Raw genomic sequence first — 19,786 nt, forward strand, 5'->3', positions numbered from 1 at the left:
ACTAGCCAACAAAGATGAAGGTAAAGCAGGAGATAAAATAGAAGGTGAGTTAAGACAGAAAAGCAGGGCGTGAGATGATGATGGTAGGAGAGAGAATCAAGAAAAGGAGAGAGAAAATAATTAAATGTGACCATAATCTAAATTAACCACTAACCAACAAAGATGAAGGTAAAGCAGGAGATAAAATAGAAGGTGAGTTAAGACAGAAAAGCAGGGCGTGAGATGATGATGGTAGGAGAGAGAATCAAGAAAAGGAGAGAGAAAATAATTAAATAAGACCATAACCTAAATTAACTGCTCTAATCGACGAAGAAGAAGGTAAAGTAGAAGGTGAATTAAGAGAGCAAGGCAGGGCGTAAGATGTTGATGGTAGGCGAAACAATTAAGAAAAGGAGAGAAAAAGAAAATCAACAACAAAAAAACATAACCAAAATTAACTACTCTAATCAACGAAGAAGGTAAAGTAGGGGGTGAGTTAAGAGAGCAAGGCAGGGCGTAAGATGTTAATGGTAGGCGAGACAATTAAGAAAAGGAGAGAAAAAAAAACAATACCATAACCTAAATTAACTACTCTGACCCACTCCACAATCTTCCCCATCAACCTCCACCCACTCCCTGTCCTCCACTTCCCACTAACCTCTACCATCATCCACTTCCACTCATTCCAACCCTCTCATTCTCCACTCCACGGCTCCACTCACACCCTCACTCACTCCCACACACAACAACCCTCCCTTACTACCAGTCCCCAATTTACCTCCCCTCCCCCTCTCTCCCAGTTCTCCCATCTCGCCAAACAAAAACAGACAATTAAAGGTGGGCACAGGTGCTGGCCAGGAGTAATTGGGAACCAGATTAACAATAGCCAATTAACAATACAAACAAGAGAGTAATTGGGTGATTATAGAAGCCACGGAATGCCTCCACGCTGACTCCTAGAGAAGACTTAGAAGGGGGAATACTGAGGGAAAATACTGAGAGAGAATACCAAGGAGGAATACTGTGGGAGAATGCTGAGGGAGAATACTGAGAGAGAATATCAAGGAGGAATACTGTGGGAGAATGCTGAGGGAGAATACTGAGGGAAAATACTGAGGGAGAATACCAAGAAAAGATACTGAGAGAGAATACAAAGGAAGAATATCGAATAAGAATACCAAAGAAGAATACTGAAGGAGAACACTAAGGGAGAATAGTGAAGGATATCAGTGTGGGAAATTACCTGACCGACCTGACTTACTAACTTAACCAAGGGAGAATTTAAAAAGTAAGGGGAACAAAAACGAAGACTAGCGTAAAGATAATTACCAAGTAAAAACTGTTATTAGGACAAGCTGTATCCTGAGAAACAAGTGTAGGTAACCTTTAACCCTTCAACATTCTTTGCCGTTTTTAAAATCCTTATTGAAACTACTGACGAAGACTTTCAAGGGACAGTACACGCTATGGAGATTCTTGAAGGGCATTTCTACTCATGAGATTTAAGAGGGAGAGATGATGGTTGTTGGACTCATAGTAAAACAAACCAAAAAAAATGAAAGTTTGTCATACGGCTCACGAACGCTAAACTACACCACGACACAGTAAGAATTCAGGTAAAATATAATGGCCAATTTTGGTAATAGATGAAATAGAAGATTCGCAATAGAATGTAGAATAAAACCAGATTAATGAGCTTGTACTTACCCACGGCCGGCTGTCTCCTGGCTGCTCATGGTTCTGTTCCTCACGGTGCTGGCGATGCTGAGGAAAAAAGAAAAATATTTGAGAGATAGATTGACTGAGTGAATTGCTGACTTGCTGATTGGTTAATTGGATGATTGTTTGATTGACTGATGGACTGATTGTTTGGCTGACTGAGTGACTAACAGGGGGAAGGGATGGGTAACAGATAGGTTAATTAAATGGTTGACTGGATGATCGGTTGCTTAGTTGATTCAGGTTTCGAAAAGCTGCAAAAAATAATCGATAATGGGAAGATTGAAATTTGAAAGTAAAGTGAAGGCCCCCAGAAGCATATGTGTGTGTTGGTGGGTTTTATATAATGGTAATAAGAGTAATAATAATAATCATAATATTTTAATCTGAACTTTTGATAGCATTCTCTCCATGCGTATTACGTGTGTACTATTCACACACACACACACACACACACACACACACACACACACACCTCCACCTCCTGACTAAACACTTTGTAGTCAGAATTGCCAACCTTTGAAAGCATAATCGGCGGAATCCTGTTCGCCATTATAATTTACTCGGCTCGTTTTTCCTCGCCTAGTCTCCTGATCATCATTATTATCTCTTATGGCGATCCACACCGCCGCGAGTCTCGATGCCTCTTATTACTGGTATTATTCGTGGGCGGCGTGGCTGCCCTGCGTGTGTGGCGGCGCGGGAAGGGTGGCAGGCCTGGCGCTGGTAAACTCTGGGATGTGGGGTTAGTCGCAAGTGATTGGTGGAAATTGTTGGTATCGGTGGGCGTGTTGCTGTAATAGTGGCTTGGTGATCTGTGGTGCTTGTGCTAGGGACGGGCAGGCTAGGACGCGGGGTGGAGAGGGGAGGAAGGGAGAACGGGCAGGAGGGAGGCAGGGGCGAGGCGGGGGCATGAGTAGCAGGGGGTATGAGTGGCTAAGGCGTGTGGGGTATGTGTGCAGGGGTTGTGGCTGAAGATACTGGCTATAATTACTAGACTCGGATTGTTTGTGGCCAGTGAGTGTTTGCCGGGCGGGCAGGTAAGTGGTTTGGCCGCCCTTACGTGGAAATTGATGGCTAGGGAAATTTTGCAGCTCGGCAGAATATGTGGATCGATTAGTGATTAGGCGAAGTGGCTGTTGAGTGCTTGTTGCTCCGGGGAACGACGTGCAGCTCCCATTGCTCAAGTGGCTTGTTATAGTTAAGTGTCCGCTAATTACTGTGATCCTCTTGCCTTAGGAGAGAAGCTGGCTGGATGGGATTATTCTTGCTCCGTGTGTGTGTGTGTGTGTGTGTGTGTGTGTGTGTGTGTGTACCCTGGGACGATTGGTGCTTAGATGGGATAGCTTTTTTCTTCTGTCTGTGTGTGTGTGTGTGTGTGTGTGTGTGTGTGTGTGTGTGTGTGTGTGTGGGCAAGGCAAGGTGAGACTCATTACTCCCCACCTGTCACACCTGCGCTGCTAATGACACACCTGAAGCGGATTAATATTCACTCTAGCACTTCCCTGATTGCATGCTCGTCTCCTCGCGTCGACAGGTGTGTGTGAGAAGATGAATACTCTCAGTGGGGTATTACCTGCATCCTCCTCCACACCCGCCACACACCTGTCCCGCGACGTAGATATCTTCGGACTTAAAAATTTCTACCCCAGTAACCTCTCGTTGTTGGTCTCGTTCTTGACTCGCCCTCCTGATAACTTGTTCCCTCTCTGCAAGGTGCTCACGCCCTAACGCGCCCTATTGTTGATATATCCGTCTCACTGCAGGCTCATTCTCCGCCCCAGTCACCGTCCTGATAACTCATTCCTACTGACTTTATTCCTTGAGAGAGTCGCCGAGGAGATACACTTTAGAAACTCCGGGTAATAAATTTCTCGTTGGTATAATTTTACGGTTTAAATGAGTCAAAAGCTTAAACGATGTACAACTGTCGTATTTAAATTTCAATGCCTAATTTATACCCTAACAAAAGAGAATTGTAAGCGGGATATTCAGGTTTTCTTTATACACTTCACAAAAACATTACTATTCTTCAAAGACAGTTCGTGACGTTAAGCTATTCTTCTCTCTGTAATACCAATGTTTAATGCGCGGACCCTCCAGTTATCAGCTCATCACTACACGAAACTATCACTTCCAACTTTTCAAAAACGGCTCATTGGACTCAACGGTTCGTGAATCCGACTGAAGGAGCGGAAGACTGAGGTCCGTATTCGTGTCGGGCTCCTGTTACGGCTGTTTCTAAGGCCACAGAGAAGAGTAGCCGGGTTCTCATGGCTGATTTTCCCGTTCAAGATGTATAAGTCGTGTAAAACTATCACTGGGATCACACAACAGTCCCTGAAAACCCCAGTAACTTCAACAAGAGGCTATTCAAACAGACGAACTATTTTTTTACAACAAAGGAAACAGTTCAAGGGCGGGTTTTCATGTCTGATTTTCCCATTCATGATGTATTAGTCGTGTAAAACTATCACTGGGATAACAAAACAGCCCATGAAAACCCCAGCAACTTCAAAAAGAGGCCATTCAAACAGACGACCTTTTTTTTTTTTACAGCAAAGGAAACAGTTCAAGGGCGGGTTGTCATGTCTGATTTTCCCATTCATGATGTATAAGTCGTGTAAATCTATCACTGGGATAACAAAACAGCCCATGAAAACCCCGGCAACTTCAAAAAGAGGCCATTCAAACAGACGACCTTTTTTTTTTTTACAGCAAAGGAGACAATTCAGGGGCGTAAAAAAAAGAAAACAATCATGAAAAAAAAGCCCGCCGATACGTTTGAAGAATATGAAATAATAGACGAAAGAATAGAAATAGAAGGAATAGATGAATAAGTCGTATAAAACTATCACTGGGATCACAAAGCAGTCCCACCAACTCCTAGAAGAGGCTTTTCAAACACACGAACTGAGGCGCCGAGAGGTTTAAGAACAGGGGCTTGAAGGACGCGGGGATCGATTTGCTCAGCCGGAAGGGAGGAAGAGGAGCGAGTTCCTCTCTCCACCCACTTTGTCACCTCGCCGCGGCAGAAGCGATGCGGACGTAACAGAATAGCACCGTCAGCTTCCTGGAGGGAGTCTAACGGCCCATCACGGAGACAACTTCCCGTCATGTTCAACTCAGCTCCTTTTAATCGACGCAGGGTCCCAATATGCGCCTCGAGGGACCCTTTTGGCCTTCGCTTGACTTTTCGCCGTAACCCTTGCAGAACGAGGCGGCGAGGAGAGGAGGAGGGACGGAGGGAAGACGAGGAGGAGGTGAGGCAGGGAGCGTGTGTTGATGCGAGCGATTGGGTGATTTCGATGCGGCATAAAGTAGTAATCCTCGCGTGTTTGTTTCTGGAAAGGTAAACAGATAATTTTCCGAGAATTTGGATAGAATAAAGAGATAAGAGAAGCTGGAGAAAACCTTAGAACCACGAGGCATATAGTAAGTAAGAAAACGCATTTATAGGTTACACAAGAGAGAGACAATCAAAGAGGTAATTGTTGGATACATCATATAAGGTTTGGTTCGCGTCCTTCCCCTAACCTTGCATACTGAAGCCTCCATAATTCTACCATCATCACCACATCACGCGTGGCTGATACTGTCTCTGGTCACGATGTGGAGGAGGAGGAAGAGGAAGAGGAGGAAGAAGAGACAGAAAAGGAAGAAGGAAAAGGAGGGGAAGGAAGAGGAAGGAATATGTGGTAGGAGAGGAAGAAGAGAACGTGGAGGAGGAGGATATTTAGATGGAGTTTGAGGTGGAGAAGGACGATGAGAAAGAGAGAGAGAGAGAGAGAGAGAGAGAGAGAGAGAGAGAGAGAGAAAGGGGGCGGCTCTACATTCCATCCCAAGCGACTTCATTCCTTTTACATACTGCTTAACTCATCAAAAACTCTCTCTCTCTCTCTCTCTCTCTCTCTCTCTCTCTCTCTCTCTCTCTCTCTCTCTCTCTCTCTCTCTCACCTTTTCTCCTCCGTTGGCCCCTCCCCGTTTCCCTCCTAACCCCTCCCCGTTCAGTGATTATGAGAGGGAGGGAGGGAGGAAAGAGAGAGAGGGAGAGAAGGAGGGAGGGAGGGAGGGAGAGAGGGAGGGCGAGTGTTACCTTGTGAGGCGGAGGGTGTGATTATGCCTTTACCTGCCCGCCTCCTTCCCTCCATCCACCTCTCCTCCTCCTCTTCCTCCTCCTTTCATCCTCATATTTTCTTCGTCTTTTCACGTATTCGCTATTTACGGTTTGGATCTTTTTCTCTCATACATTTTTTCGTTTGACATATAGAGAAGACAAGGATTAAAGTCTCTCTCTCTCTCTCTCTCTCTCTCTCTCTCTCTCTCTCTCTCTCTCTCTCTCTCTCTCTCTCTCTCTCTCTCTCTCTCTCTCTCTCTCTCTTAATTATCTTTTACCTTTCATTTTCCTTTCATATTTTTTCTATACATCGTCTCTTCCCTTCTGCCCAATTTCTATCATGCATCTTCCTACTTCTCTTTCTTTTTCTCTTCCCCCCCCCCCTCTCTCTCTCTCTCTCTCTCTCTCTCTCTCTCTGTCCCAACCCTCTCCCCTGCCGGCCGGTCACTCAGTTCTTTACGTAATATTCGCGGGGTAGATATTTTCGCGTTTGCACCTCGGTCTCACGCCACCCTCTCCGTCCTCCCTTATTTTCCCCCGCGCTAAACAGAATCGAGGGAAGTGGAGTCAATTTCGGTAATGGTTTTTTGAGTGATAGCCAGCGTGGAGCGCGGGATATATCAACTTACCTGGTTACCAATTAAGCTGTGCGGCCCAGGATGGAAGTAAATTGGTCGTGTTGCCATATATAGGAGGGAAGGGTAACAGCCACTCGCATGGGCTGGTGTTGGCAATATTGTTTTCTCTCGCTCTCTCTCGGCCTCTCTCTCTCTCTCCCCCTTTGCCTCGTTTTGCTGTTTCGATTTCTTTTGATCTTTTTTTTCTCGCATTCCTATCTCTTACGCAAATCGGAGTCACTGATCGATACAGAAAATATATATAAAAGAGCTTTATTATTCTGACACAACGAATATATAGGTTCCAAACGTTTGAAATAGTCATAAACGCTCTCTCTCTCTCTCTCTCTCTCTCTCTCTCTCTCTCTCTCTCTCTCTCTCTCTCTCTCTCTCTCTCTCTCTCTCTCGCTAACAGGTAAGTACGGTGGGAGAGAGAGAAAGAGAGAAAAAAACTGGAACGCAGGTGGTAATTTTCGTAGTGGCAACTCCGCACCTGGATCCTGGCTGGCACTCGGGCGTCTGACTTATTTATTATCAGCAAACAGTTTGGATAAGGAGGTATAGAGAGGAGGAGAAGGATCAGGGAGGAGGAGGAGGAGGAGGAGGTGGAGGTGGAGGGTCTGGGGTAGGAGGGGTAGGAGGAGGAGGGAGCCAGCTAACCCTACAAGACCAGCCAATCAGATGACAGCAAGCTCCCTCTCCTCCGCCAATAGGAAGTCGAGGAGCTGATGAAGTTTTGATCATGCTGACAAACTAATCAGCTGGTGGTGGAGGTAATATCTTGTTCCTGGTTATTATTCTCCTCTCCTCCCTTTCCTCCATCTTCCTTGCCCTCTCCCTCCATCCCTTTTCCCTTATCATACCCACGCTGTCCTGCCTGTCATGTTGGTATCCTTGCCCCGTTTGGACCGTCGCAAGGGTTGGCAGCACTGAGTGACTCTACAAGATAACGATGCTGCCGCAGATAGAGGAAATGAATTATGAATATTGATGCCGTCAAATAAGTATAATTTTGTAGACAAATTTTCTGCTACACTTAACAGCTTCTGTTGCCGCTCTTCCTAACGGCAGCCGCTGCCACCAAGCCAATACTGCTGAGGCTGTTAGCAACGCAGCAGCGGCAGAAACAACAATAGCAACAGAAGAAGCAACAATAGCAACAGAAGAAGCAACAACAACAACAACAGTAGAAACAACAATAGCAACAGAAGAAGCAACAACAGCAACAGAAGAAGCAACAACAACAACAACAGTAGAAACAACAATAGCAACAATAGAAACAATAGCAACAGAAGAAGCAACAATAACAACAGTAGAAGCAACAATAACAACAGTAAAAATAACAATAACAACAGTAGAAACAACAATAGCAACAGTAGAAACAACAATAACACGAGCAATAACAGTAGCAACAAGCATAACACAATGAAATAGAAGGAATAAAGCATTATATATTAAATCATTATTTTTATTATTATTATTATTACTATTATTATTATTATTATTATTATTATTATTATTATTATTATTATTATTATTATTATTATTATTATTATTATTATTATTATTATTATCATCATCATTATTATTATTATTACAACTGGGTACTATTACTGCATTTCCTTTCCCTAATTTCTGGGAGATGGGTGCCTCACGGGCTATTGCCATAGGCTGGTATATATATATATATATATATATATATATATATATATATATATATATATATATATATATATATATATATATATATATATATATATATATATATATATATATATATATATATCTATATATATATATATATATATATATATATATATATATATATATATTGAAAGCTTACGCGCATATATACATACATGCAAACATATACACCTGCTGCTACTACTAGAACTACTAATAATACTGCAACTGTTACTACTACTACTACTGCTACTATTACCTCGATTATAATTACTGGTACTACTACTACTACTACTACTACTACTATTACTACTACTACTACTACTACTACTACTACTACTACTACTACTACTACTACTACTACTACTACTACTACTACTACTATTACTACTACTACTACTGCTGCTACTATTATTTCCATTGCTGTTTCACCTGGCGCAGCTGCTTCTGGGAAATGGTCTCAGATTCATGATTATATTCCACTCTCTTGTCTCTGGGAAAGGTGAAGGCGGCGGCAAGTACAGAGAGGAATATAATAAAGCGATGTGAGAGAAACCATAAAAGTGAGGCTAATGAGAGGCAGGTGTGTGTGTGTGTGTGTGTGTGTGTGTGTGTGTGTGTGTGTGTGTGTGTGTGTGTGTGTGTGAGTGTGTGTGTGTCAAAAATCTTCAACTTTCTTCATTTTAGATATTTTTTTTTTAACCTAATGAAAGCTGTTAATTTTACACACACACACACACACACACACACACACACACACACACACGATGGAATTTCAGTTAGTAAAGAAGTGTCTCGAAATTAGCGATTTGCAAGTTAGAGAAAAAAGGATTCGTTTAATTATATTTTATGGAACCGTCTCCTGTGTTCTCTAATTGGTTTTTATCTTTCCGTTATCTTTCCATTTTCTTTTTCAATTTATTTTTGTTTTCGTTAACGGAAAACCTGATTTTTGACAAGGTATTTTTAGATAATGTCGTTATCTAGATGAAATCATATTATAGCAAGTTTTTGGTGCAATGATGATGAAGATAATAATAATAATAGTTATAATAATAATAATAATAATAATAATAATAATAATAATAATAATAATAATAATAATAATAATAATAATAATAATAATAATAATAATAATAATAATAATAATAATAATAATAATAATAATAATAATAATAATAATAATAATAATAATAATGACAATAATAACAATAATAAAAAATAATAATTAAACAAAACAACACTAATGGGGGAACATTTCATACACCAATATTTTTACTGCTTACAAAAATCTCCCAATATTAAATCTCCTGAATCGCACAAAATTCCCGCTGAAAGAAAATGTTAGGCCAAAGGCAGGACGAGCGGCACAGTAATGGAGCCAATAACTGAACTATTCAGCTGATGGTCGCTAAGTCTCTCTAATCTCCATTTTCGAGGAAGCAACATTCCATAGATATATATAACTTAACAAAGTCTGAAATAGAGTTCCAGGCGGGTCTGATCGCCTAGACGTTATCTCGCAGAGGAAAAGATGAGAACGTCTTGAAATAAAACCCCGACAACGGAACACTTACCAAAACATTCCTGACTGGCCCGACGCGCACTTCACAGGGTCTCAGCGCTCCCCTGCAATAGTCCCTGACAGGTTTGATTGCATTATCTGCTGCCCCGTGGAGGAATAAGACGAAAACATATCTGGAAACACCCGATGAGATGGAACAAGTAACGAAAGACATCGGCGACCTGCGCGACCCGCCTTGACAGCGACTCCGCGCGCCCCGTGATAGAGTTCTAGACACGGTTGATCGCTTAACCAGTTTCAACGTGGAAAAGAATAGTTAAAATGTAACTAAAAGAGCCCGAAGTGAGGAAACACAACCCGTAACATTCCAGATTAACTCCACTTGCCTTAGGAGTGTTTCAGAGCGTCCCTGTAAGTCCCAGGCAGGGTTGTTCAGCAAAGCGAGTCTTCTATAAGAGGAAGGACTGCGCGCTATTCTACTGGGCCTCGATACACTACGTACTGGGTCGATTGTGCTTAAAAAAAATGTTAATATATAATAAACGGTAAGAGACAACGCTTTCGTACAGTCAAGACGCTTGGAGGTGGTTCGAGAGGGTAGCGGTTGACATAGAATAGCGTCGAGGCGAGAAATGTTTGCGGAACACTGATCTGAGCGGCTGCCCCGTGGAAGTGTAGGACGAGCACATACAAAGTAACGCCTGCCGAGAAGGAACACAGCCCAACATTCCTGCCTGGCCCAACCCGCTGCGCTCAGGCTGTCGGCGGGGTGTCGGGCGTCGCTCTGGCCCGACGCCCGACTCCCGACCGATGCACGCCTACGGAAATGTGTGATCGGCAAGCAAGAGCAGGTAGGCGTGGCGCTGCAGGTAATGTGTGGTGCAGGACTCACTCAGAATGCTTAATATCCATGAGTAACGGGGCGTAAGTAACCGGCATACTTACTGAAAAGTTGTCAAATGAGTGAGCAAAAAATATACATAACACTGCAGGCCAAACGAGGAAAACGCAGGTGAAATAAGTATTATCAAAGCCTAGGAAAAGACAATGGATAAATATGTGGTGGAATGGTAGAATTATTGTAATGCATGAATCAAATAACAAAAAATAATGAAATTGATTAATATAAGTTGGATGAATCATCATATTTTTAGTAACTTACTGCAAAGGCTAACAAATATTACTCATGGAAAGTAAGTCCAAGCGCACAGAAAATACATACAAGGAATAAATGTCACCTTCGCTAATGAAAATATAACACGCCATTTACTGTTTGTGGGAGTACAGAAGTGAACACAAATTTTGCCGGTTATTTTCAAGGTAAGCTTTTAAAGGAAAATAATAAAATAAAATTCAAACGAGGAAAAAAAAAGATCTGTGCAAGACTAGTACAAGCAATTTGAGTGAGAAAGAGTACAAGAAGAAAATTAAGTCGATAATGTTATCAGAATATATTCACCACAAACATTTATTATTATTATTATTATTATTATTATTATTATTATTATTATTATTATTATTATTGTTGCTGTTGTTTCTACTACTACCACTAAGTACTGCTACTCTTACTACTACTACTACTTCTACTACTACTACTATCACTATTACTACTACTACAACTACTACTACTACTACTACTACTACTAACAATAATAATAATAATAATAATAATAATAATAATAATAATAATAATAATAATAATAATAATAATAATAATAATAATAATATTAATAAATAAATAAATGTAAAGCTGAAGCGCAAAGCGAATACCTCAAGCGCAAAATCCTCTTCGATCTAAATCAGTCTTAGTGAGGAAGGAAAAAAATGCATTTAAGATAACATAATCCTGTGTGTGTGTGTGTGTGTGTGTGTGTGTGTGTGTGTGTGTGTCGCTATATTTACAGTCAGTTGCATGTGAACAAAAGTAATAATGAAAACAAAAGAAAATATAATAATTCTATGCGTCTCCATTGTGTGTTTGCATTCTGTTTCGCCGCAAAAAAAGAAGAAAAAAACCCCATCAAAGAATAAAAATAGAAAAAAAAAAAAACATAAGGGCAAAACACGCATAACCGAAATTCTCCAGACGCCCCATATGCAAACGAACACAACCTGCGCACTTTCCCCTGGCTACGATAACGCGCCAAAGTTCATTATGTAAGCTTATGCGGCGGGGATGAAGATCATCTCGAGGGACTTAAGTTCAACCGCGGCTGTCCTGTCCACCATCTTGCCCGGGTCGCCACTCACACTCACCTCTCTTCGTCTTCCCTCCCCGTTCGCTTCTCATGCCTCCCTCCCTCATTCGCGACTGGTTTCTGATTTATATACTAATAGACTTAACGTGAAGAGCCTGGGACGAGCAACAGGTGGCGGGGAGGCGTCGAAAACCGTGAGGATAATTCCGTTTTGATAACTCGTCCGGAGGCATGGCGGTGGCCGGGGAAGTGGCGGACTCTGGCGGACAGTATTTCTCTGTTCCTAATTTCCGTTTTTTGTGAATCGGTTGATGAATAACACTGTGAAGCGAGTCGGGCGAGGGAGTGACTGGATGGGATGTCTTATTATACCGCCCACGATGCTGTGTGTGTGTGTGTGTGTGTGTGTGTGTGTGTGTGTGTGTGTTGGGTGCTCTGTGGAAGGTATACAAACGAGTAAAAAGAGAAATATACATGACTCGGTTGACATGTATAGAAAAACGAGTAAGTATGAGAGTAAAAACCCATAATAACCTTACGAAACCCGGTAAAAAAATCAGATATAGACTAAAAAAGAATTCCCCGACTAATACTTTTTTTTCTGTTTACTCATATTTCTTCACATCAACCAATCACTGAGGAAGCTGAGCGGTGTCCGATTCCTCACGCGCGGTCACGGCTTGAGTCATAACCACTCGGCTGTGTCATAATGGCCACTTCTCCTCCACTAACTCTCACTTGCCGCCCCGCTCTCCCCGCACTCCCCGCACCCTCACTACGCCCGCCCCGCCGATGGCTTTAACGTCCCATCACGAGAGGGACGAAAATGGCAAATCGAAGTCGGCGTCCCGTGGTGATCGGAACGCGGGCCAACGTGTGTGGTCCCGCGCCTCCTCCCTCACTCACCTGCCGATGTTTTCTCCTCTAATTCTCCGGCGGGAGTCTCCAGCGGCGCCTTCTGCGTCTCCCGGTACGCTGGAGCTTGTTCTCTCTTGGCGGTGCGTGACAGGCGGCGCGGGCGAGGGTCCAGGAGGGGTATTAAGCGGGTTAAATGAGGAGAAGTGTTTGCGGTATCACAATCAGACTCCTTATCACACTAAACCACCGCCCTCGTCCGCTTCCTCGCCCTCGCGCTCGGATCCGTCCTCCTCAAAGAGCCACCCAGCGCGAGGATAATTATTGTTCTATCGCCGTCATCCATTGTGCGTCAACGAGCGGCCCCCGGGACGCACTTAAATTGGCTGAAAATTGGGTTAAGAAGTGGCGGAAATGTGTAACGTCCGGGGATGAAGATGGTCCGTCTTGCTGCCGCGCCTCGCACCCCGGAGAGGAAGGAGACGCCTCGTTATGCCTGCGTCACATACCGGCCCGTCTCGCCTTCCGTATCGCTAACAATATACACTTTCCGGTTTTTTTTTTAACTCATTCCCTTGTTATGCCTACGTCACATACCGGCCCATCTCGCTCTCCGAACAGCTGACTTTATACATTTTCATTGTTTTATATTTACATTTTTATTCATCCGACTCTTTCCCTCTATATGCCCGTCTGCGTTTATTTTCTTCCTATTTCTCTCAGTATTAAGATCTCGCCGATTGACTTATTGACGGAATAATAGATTTAACGACGCGAGTGACGTTTGAGTGAGTTTATATTCTTGGTTTTAGTAGTTTTATTTGCATTATATTGTTTTTTTCTTCCTTTGGAGAGAGAGAGAGAGAGAGAGAGAGAGAGAGAGATTACGTTCAAGTGAAAAAGATCAATATATAAAACTTTAATGAATAGAAACGCGAGAACATCCAACAACAACAAAAAAAGAAATATCACTTAACATCATCTCTCTTCACCATCGTATTTTCATCCCATCTGCCGCTATCATTACTACGTTCATTATTATCACCGTCATCATCAGAATCCACTACAATGACCTTTTAATAAGAAAAAAGAAAAATCACGCAACATTATTTTCTTTCATCTTATTTTCACAACATCTGCCGCCGCTACTATTCTCATTATTATTAGTGTCACCATCATCATCATCATCATCATCATCATCATTATCTTTGAACACATTGATGATGCAGCTGTTGTTATGTTTCCTGTTATTGCTACTGGTCTTGATTTTCGTCGCTTTCATAATTAACAAACTGCCTAGGTATTTTTTTTTTGGCAATTTCTAGTTGTTTCGTTAAATCATTTCCTCATCATGTGAAGCGCATTTTAGTGTAGTTGTCTTTGTTATACTAATGTTTGAGTGTCTAAAATTCACCTTAACGATTTTGCTGACTTAGGAGACAGCACTTTTTTTTTTTTTACAATTTCCAGAAAACTAGAAAAATGACCGATAGTTCGCTTATGGTATCGATATTTTACGACTATTACTTCTATCACTACTACTGCTACTGCTAATACAACTCATACTACTACTACTACTACTACTACAACTACTACTGCTACGACTACTACTACTACTACTACTACTACTACTACCACCATCTCCCTCACCACCAATACTTATTTTACAACAAGCCCTTTCGCAACCAAACCAACTCAAGCTCAGTATAGACCCTCCCCCTACCACCCTACCACAACCTTAGCACACAACACAGCAGCGAGATAAATTCACCACCATCACCACCAAGCAACACATAACAGCACCGAAACACAAACTCCAGCGCGGCGCAAACAAGTCGATCCATCACCGGCACAGAACAGGAGACAAGTGACACCCATTACTGGTGACGAAGGCAAACTACAAGCAATCAAGAGACACAATAATCCTTCCTGTTCCCCGCTGGGTCGTGTGGCGGCGGCAAGGGAGTCACGCGGCGTCTCTGGTGGTGGTGGTGGTGGCGGAGACTCAAAAGATATCCGGGTTTCAGGTCATTAAGAAGGTAATAACGACGAGCCTACGGTGGTAACGCTCTCTCTCTCTCTCTCTCTCTCTCTCTCTCTCTCTCTCTCTCTCTCTCTCTCTCTCTCTCTCTCTCTCTCTCTCTCTCTCTCTCTCTCTCTCTCTCTCTCTCTCTCTCTCTCTCTCTCTCTCTCTCTCTCTCTCTCTCTCTCTCTCTTTTCCAATTTTACACTATATTTACACGGATGCTGGTTAATGGAAACACACACACACACACACACACACACCTCCCCCTCCCCCCACTCACCTCCTCCACCACACCAATGAATCCATAACAACAATGACCTCTATAAAGTCTCAGTGACCTCGCTTGACCCAGCTTATGGAGGCTTGACGCTGACCCACTAAGAAGGGAAAGGGAGCCGGCCGCCGCAGGTCATCCCCATCATCATCACCTTTCCCTCCGTCTCCAGGTGTGCCAGGTGAGACTAATTAACCAGGAGAGGGAGTGGGGGAGGAGAGGAGTGAGGAGGGCAGGTGTGTTTCTTTTATATTTATCAGTTTATCTTTTCACTCCTTTTTTATGTACACCTACTTCTGTATCCCCAAAGTATATGTGATTTTTTCTTATCTTTTCTAATCGACTTTTTCCACAACTGTTGCCCTGTCTATCAGTCTCTTTATCTCTCTTTTCCTATAAGCATACGTTTTTTCTTGTCTTTTCTAATCGATATAATGTGTTTTTTTTCCACCGCCGTTTCCTTGTCTATCATTCTGTTTATCTCTCTCTATTCCTATGGTAATCTCCGTATGTCTGATTTGCATTTCCTATTAGTTCATAAGTGTTCTAGTTTTATCAGCTGTCTCCCACTTGTTATGTACATCCACTTTTTGCAATGTGTAATTTGCATTCTATTTCGTTATTGCAGTTTGTCAGGAAGATTTGTTTCATTGCTATTGCTTTCTTTTGTTTGATTGCATAAGAAGTTAGGATTTGTAATATTCGGAGGTATTTTCTGTTTAATATCTGTCTCTGTGCGTGCCTGTTTTTTTCTGTCTTTGTCTGTGTCTCTGTGTTTTTCTGTTAGTCTGTGTCTGTCTCTTTGTCTGTCTCTTTTTCTTTCTTTCTTTCTTTCTTTCTCTTTCTTTCTTACTTCTTTTCTTTCTTTCTTTCTTTTACTCTCTCTCTCTCTCTCTCTCTCTCTCTCTCTCTCTCTCTCTCTCTCTCTCTCTCTCTCTCTCTCTCTCTCTCTCTCTCTCTCTCTCTCTCTCTCTCTCTCTCTCTCTCTCTCTCTCTCTCTTGCTAATGGTCCAGTCCTTCGCCATTTTCTCTCCACCAGCCCACTCTCCCTCCCTCCTCGCGTCCTCCTTCCTCCAGTATGTAAATGAAGGTTTGTTCAAATCAGGGAGACACGAGTACAATCATCGTATTTTCACAGACCGTAACTTTCGCCAGACGTTCCCTGCGCCAGCCTAGAAGGAAAGGTCAAGTCAGGTCACTGATGATGGCGATAATGATGATGAGGGTGATGATGGTGGCGGCGATGGGGATGATGACCCGCCGTAAGGTCACACTTCCCCGTCAAGCCCGTCACCTGTTACGGCAGAGGTCAGGTGAGGGTCATTGTGGGCTCAGCAGTGACTTGTGAAGACGGTGGTTGGTCACTGGATTATGACTTAAGGAATGATGTTGTTTTGCTCTACTTTCCCACCTGCTTCCTACCTGTCATTAGCCTCCACTCACACCTGACTTCAGAACTGCTCTACCTGTTTCATACCTGTTATTGGTCACTCGTCTGGATTTTTAAACGCATCAGATCGCCTGTTTGAAAAGACCCTCGTAGATGTTGGGATTTACATCGACTGTTTTGTGATTCTAGGGATAGTTTTACACGATGTCTACACCTGAACGAAAAAAACCCCACCTATGCCAGACCCGGTTAATCTTCCCTGTGGCCTTGCAAATGAGTCGTAATGGGAATCCGATGCGTTTAAGAATATGGACCTATTGAATGATTTTGTCCTGCTTGCCTACCTGTATCCTACCTGTAAATGACCTCCCTCACACCTGACTTCAAAGCTGGTTCATTTGTTTCATACCTGTTATTGGTCAGTCGTCTTGCCCTTGCTGACTGGGTGTTGGAAGGTCATACGTCTCATCTTGCAGAGAGAGGAAAGTGTGATGCGGAAGGGGCAGGTGGACGTGTGGGCGACCTGGAAAGCGACCAACCACTCCATTTTAGACACACGCTAATGATGGGCGAGGGAACGTTAAGTCCAGGTGAGAAAAAAATATAGACGGTAAAATAAATTGAAACTGGACAACACAAAAAAATAAGACTCATACCCAAGAACACTGAATATGGCATGCGGAACTTTGCTATATATTCGTTTTCTGTGGATGAATTCCGAGTTTCTGGAAAATGATGGAGATTTGACTTGGCAGAGACTGAAGGAACGAAGGAACCAATGATGCAAATGAATAAACAAGACTCAAGGGAAGAACATGACGTGTGAAGGTAAATGAAGCGTAAAAGAAGGCATTTGGATTTCTTTTTCTATCTGCTTGTCTGTCTGTCTGTTTTTCTAAGTCTGTATTTTTCTTTTTCTTATTTCTTTTTCTTCTCTCTCTCTCTCTCTCTCTCTCTCTCTCTCTCTCTCTCTCTCTCTCTCTCTCTCTCTCTCTCTCTCTCTCTCTCTCTCTCTCTCTCCCCTTCGTCTCCATCCATTGTCCATCATCCCGGCCATCATAAAAACCTCAGTTAATTCTTTGCTAATTCTCCACAAATCCCGTGCCAGTCCAGTCACCTCGCACCTCCTCGCTACATCTCGCACTTCCCCGTCAAGCTCGTGGCATTAAGGAGGTGATAAAGCCGCTCGTTCTGACACCCCCGCCTCAACCCTGCCCCTCTCTCGCCTGATCCACGCCTCACCTGTATAGCCATCCATTCCTACGCCTCCACACCTCCCGTCTTTCTCTCCCACCTTTCTTGTGTTCCTCCATACGCCACAATGTTACTTCCTCCAAGCTTCTCAATCTTTCCGTTTTAATTGATTTGATACTGTCTGCTTCTTTCTCTTACGTAGGTTTAAGGTGTTTTGCTTTCAGTTGCTAAGACAAATTGATTCAAGAAGGAAAACAATATTTTTTTCAAGAAATATGATATAGTATTTCATATATTTCTGTACGAGTAAATTTATAATGTTACTGAGTTTTCATAATCTTATTGCAGCATAATGCACGATTTTTCCCTCTAGGCAATGACACTATGCTCTTCTCAAAGTTCCATTCGAAGCACAAATATCTCTTTCGATATGCATTGTTGAAAATGAGGATAAATAAACAAGATACGAATGAAGAACCAAAAGGAAATAGTTGACAGGAGAAAGAGAGACAGAGCAGAGAAAGAGACTCATAAAACAGAGGACGGCGCCGCGGCCCCTAATTCCTTTGGGTCTCCGTGATTGAGTCAGCCTCGGGACACCACGAAGGGGAGAGAGAAAACACTCCAACGCCCCAACACTCCCCAGCCTCCCCGGGGAGCGGCCAACAGAGAACCCCCAGCGAGGTCCGGCGCTCATTAACATCAGAAATCAATCGAGCGTCCTATTCCGACAAAAATTACACTGCGGCCAAGACTCGGAGATCAATTACTTTCGGGTAATTAGCATTTTACAGCCGAGAGGCCAAGGAACCGAGAGGGGCGGCCGTGAGGGTGGCGAGTCGCACGTCGGCGCTAAGACCCCGGATTTCCTCAAGTGCTGGGAGGCTTAGCGGCGCGGGAGGTCGGGAACTAAACCTGCAGGAGGCGTGCTTGAGTACCTGACGGGGCGGCGATATCGAGATAATGACGCGCGGCCGATAAGAAGAGGAACGGGAGGGGAGAGGAGAAGTTATGAGAGTGTTAGAGGGCGTCTGGCATCCCTCGGTACCTTGTTAGTGAGGTCAGAGGAGTCACCGCCGCCTCCTGACCTGCGATTCGGCGGCCGCCAATTAGAGCTGTCAAAACACCGCCAACTTTGGGCCGTGGGGGGCGAGACGCGGCGAGGCGGGGCGGGCAGCGGCACAGTTAAAGGGAAATGAGGTGGAAAAGGAGAGGGAAAGGGAGAAGGAATAAATAAAACGGGAAGGAGAAGATGTGAGAAGGGATAGAAAATAAAACAAGTAAAACAGAAGGCAAACTTAGTGAGAGGGAAAGAAAAGCTGAGAGGGAAGAGAAAAAAAACATCGCAAAGAGGAGTAACGAAGGACGAAAAATAATACAAAAGAAAGATGAAAGGAAATTTAGAATGGAGTTAAAGGAAAAGGAAAATACGACTGAAATGAAGATAAGAATAATGCGGGGGAGAGAAGAGGATTAGGAAAAATTTAAAAAGAGAAAAGAAGAAACTTGAGGCCAAAGAAATGGAGAAAATTAAGTAAGAAAATCGACTGTGAAGAGAAAGGAAAAGGAGGAAGAGCAAAGACAAAGGAAGACAAAGAAAGGGAAAGCAAACAGATACTGATAGATAGAGAGAGAGAGAGAGAGAGAGAGAGAGAGAGAGAGAGAGAGAGAGAGAGAGAGAGAGAGAGAGAGAGAGAGAGAGAGAGAACAGAGAAACAGAGACAGACAGACAGACAGAAAGCAGATCACCTTCGTTCGCGGTAAAAGGAATGAGAACTATGGGAGGGAAAAAGGTTAATGGGAGGGAAGGGTATGCGAGGAATAATGGGAGAGGGAAGACTATAGTGATGGGAGGAAGGGGGGAAGGAGGCTGCTTTGAAAATGGGGGCAGTAATAGGAAGAGGGAATAAAGGGGAAGGATCATAAAAGCAAAAAGGGGGGCGAGGAGGGAAGATGGGTAAAGTCATGTGCAGATGTGCAAATATTGAAAATGGTGTGTCTATGTGCATGTGTGTGTGTGTTTGTGTGTGTGTGCGCGTATGGTGAAAGGGTCCATTAATATTGTGTCTGTGTGTGTCTATGTGTGTGTGTACGTGTGTGTGGAGGGAATGATCTTGATAAATGGTGAGGGATGACGACTGTGAGAAAGGAAAAGAGAAAGGAAGAAAGAAAAGGGGAGGAAAGAGATGGAGAGAGTGTTGAAAAAGAT

The 19,786-nt window shown here is 43.2% G+C and overlaps 1 long non-coding RNA gene across 1 annotated transcript in view; it reads right to left on the reverse strand.

Annotated features, from left to right (window-relative positions):
* LOC126985126 (uncharacterized) overlaps positions 1 to 12,941 on the reverse strand; it is a 126,657-nt gene extending 113,716 nt beyond the window's left edge. The window contains exons 1-2 of the long non-coding RNA XR_007738321.1: positions 12,745 to 12,941; positions 1,687 to 1,743 (exon numbers count right to left, since the gene is read on the reverse strand). This is a non-coding gene — a long non-coding RNA (uncharacterized LOC126985126). The remainder of the gene's footprint in view (positions 1 to 1,686; positions 1,744 to 12,744) is intronic.
* Between the last annotated feature and the right edge of the window lie 6,845 nt (positions 12,942 to 19,786).

Source organism: Eriocheir sinensis, chromosome 5 (assembly GCF_024679095.1).
Source record: "Eriocheir sinensis breed Jianghai 21 chromosome 5, ASM2467909v1, whole genome shotgun sequence".
Classification (NCBI taxonomy): domain Eukaryota; kingdom Metazoa; phylum Arthropoda; class Malacostraca; order Decapoda; family Varunidae; genus Eriocheir; species Eriocheir sinensis.